General features: G+C 41.2%; 1 long non-coding RNA gene across 1 annotated transcript in view; it reads left to right on the plus strand.

Annotated features, from left to right (window-relative positions):
• The first annotated feature begins 682 nt into the window (after positions 1 to 682).
• Positions 683 to 2,500, plus strand: part of LOC101848776 — a 19,555-nt gene continuing 17,737 nt past the window's right edge. The window contains exon 1 of the long non-coding RNA XR_001185231.2: positions 683 to 2,456. This is a non-coding gene — a long non-coding RNA (uncharacterized LOC101848776). The remainder of the gene's footprint in view (positions 2,457 to 2,500) is intronic.

The raw sequence follows: 2,500 nt of genomic DNA on the forward strand, positions 1-2,500 counted from the left end.
ATATATATCTTTCTCTCTCTTTTTTTCTCTCTAATCTCTCTCCCTTTCTCTCTCACTCTCACTCCCCCTCTCTCCCACTCTCTCTCTATATATATATCGGTTTATCTCTCCCCTTCTCCCTCTCTGTTTCTCTTTGTCTCTACCTGATACCACCTTCCCCTACCGTTCATTCCTCCAACCTGATTCAAACTACAGGTCATACGGATGTAAATTATAATGCTTATCTTGGAACCACCACCTCCTCCACCTACTTCTTCCTTCTCCTCCCCCTTCACCCGGCATCCCCTCCCAAAGCAGCCTAACCCCAGACATTCAGTATAGTGATCAAATTCATGGCCCTCCCCTCCCCTCGTTATCTACTATCAGCTTCCTCCGGACATCTCTGGAACTCTACTGCCTACACAGCTTTATATCCACTTTGATACGATGGGCTATCCAGGATTTCCCAAATGCTTACAGCGATTTCTGTTACATTTCGGGGCATTTCAGAGTCACTTTATGTCCATGAAAGGGGAGGGGAAGTGTGTGGTGGTGGTGGTGATGTGTGTGTGTGTGTGTGTGTGTGTGTGTGTGTGTGTGTGTGTGTGTTTCTATGTCTGTGTGTGTATGTTGTTGGGTGTATGGGGTTCTCTGTGAGGCCTTGTATGCGCTGATAAAAAAAGAAGAGTTATCGGGTTGTTTCATTTAATTAAGGAGTGTCTTTCGCCTGCAGCTCAAGTAGTGATGTGATGTTTTCTGCTCTTGATGTTTCTGTCTCAGTGCTATATCAATTTTTGAAAAGTCAATTCTCTTACCTTTGACTTGAATCCAAGCACAGGGTCGTGGAATGGGAATTTTGATTAGCTTCTCTAAAGACAATTCTAGAGTTTGCGATAGATGTGCGTAATTTACTCTTTCCTGTCCTTTGGTCTGATTCGGTTGATATTCTGATTGATCGATCACGCAGTCTTCATCAGTATTAAGATGTTGTCATTTGTTATCGATTTTATGTTACTTTGGTTTTACAACCCAAGGTAGTCTGTTGACGGACAAAAATAATTCATACTTGCTGTTGCCTGACATCGAACGTGATGGGGGAAATGACTTTATTTCTTAGAAGTACCCCCTGCTTTGTGGGTTTTTTTTCCTGTTTCTATAATTAAGGCCACTTTCATTGTTAGCAAAAGTCATTGCATTAACATTCACAGAATTCAATTTTTATCTAGTCCAATAAAGCATTCTTCAGCTTGGTTTAACATAACTTCCAGTCCTTGCTCAAGGGCACATCATGCAACTGACAACCGTTTAAATGACGTCTTATTGACATTATGAGAGAAGCTACAAAGATGTTAGGACATGGACATGATAATAAGTAGTGGCAATCACTGTCTAGAGCTTTAAAAAAACCGTTAGTTTAGAACAGATTTCAAAAGGAAAATAGGAGGTAAGAAAAAAGAAGAATGTGTAAGAGATGAAATACGGCTTGATGTTTTTCTTTGGTTATGGTTTTGTTTTCTTATTTTATTTTTCCAGCAATGGGGATCGTATTGACCTGACCTCCCGCTAATGTCCCAGTGGGGGTGAGTTATCTTCCAGGATGTTTGCGTCCAGAAAAATCAGATTGTGTTTCTGGGTCAGGTCTCAACGTTATGTCAGAACGTTCGAGGGGCTAATGAGTATGACACTAGTTGCTTAATTAGCCCTGCAAGTCCTGCGCAGTATGGAACATTAGTACGGTATCCGTTACAAAAATCCTGGTTGTTTTATTGATAACACATGTTGTGCCTGTTTTTGAGAATTATGCTAAGATCAAGGGGGATAAAAACGTATAAGTTATGATGGGATGCGTGGTTTTTTCACTTTGAAGAACTTACCTGTTTTTAATTCAGAATTGTCTTGGTACAAAAGACCTTACGCGCTTCAAACTTCATTATATTTATGATTATTTCTTTCACTTTACGTTCGATTAACATCTCCAAAGTTGTTGGGTTTTTTAAATTGGCTTTTAAAAGTAGAATACATACCTACCTAGGGAATTGGACATTGCGGAAAGGAAACTGTTCCTTTTCCTTTTTTTCTTCTTTTACGCTATCTTGTCTTGTATTTAATCGAGCACAAAGAATGCAGTTACATGATTGTGACTGATGGCTTCGATAAATCCTTCCCTCCCCTGGAACTTTAGAGTTTCGAGTTGCTTGTGTGTGAAAAAGTTCAGGTGTGAACCTCGGGCCAGGGAAGGGAGCAGGTAGCTGAGCTCTCCCCCTCCACCTCCGCCCCCTCCACATCTATAAAGTTTACCCTCATAGCTCATTTAGCCCTCACGTCAGCTATTTTTAGCTTCGACCTCCTCCCCTTTCCCAAATGAAGCCGAGTGTGAGCAGACAGAATACACCTCGCTCTAGTCTCTTCTCCTCTCACTTTAATTTTCGACCACCTCGTGGAAGGGATTTTTAACGTCTCCTCATCCAACACATGTGGTTAGCTCAACCTTTGTCTGTGTCTGCTTATATTATTGCTCCGT

This window comes from Aplysia californica, unplaced genomic scaffold (genome assembly GCF_000002075.1).
Source record: "Aplysia californica isolate F4 #8 unplaced genomic scaffold, AplCal3.0 scaffold00640, whole genome shotgun sequence".
NCBI classification, from domain to species: domain Eukaryota; kingdom Metazoa; phylum Mollusca; class Gastropoda; order Aplysiida; family Aplysiidae; genus Aplysia; species Aplysia californica.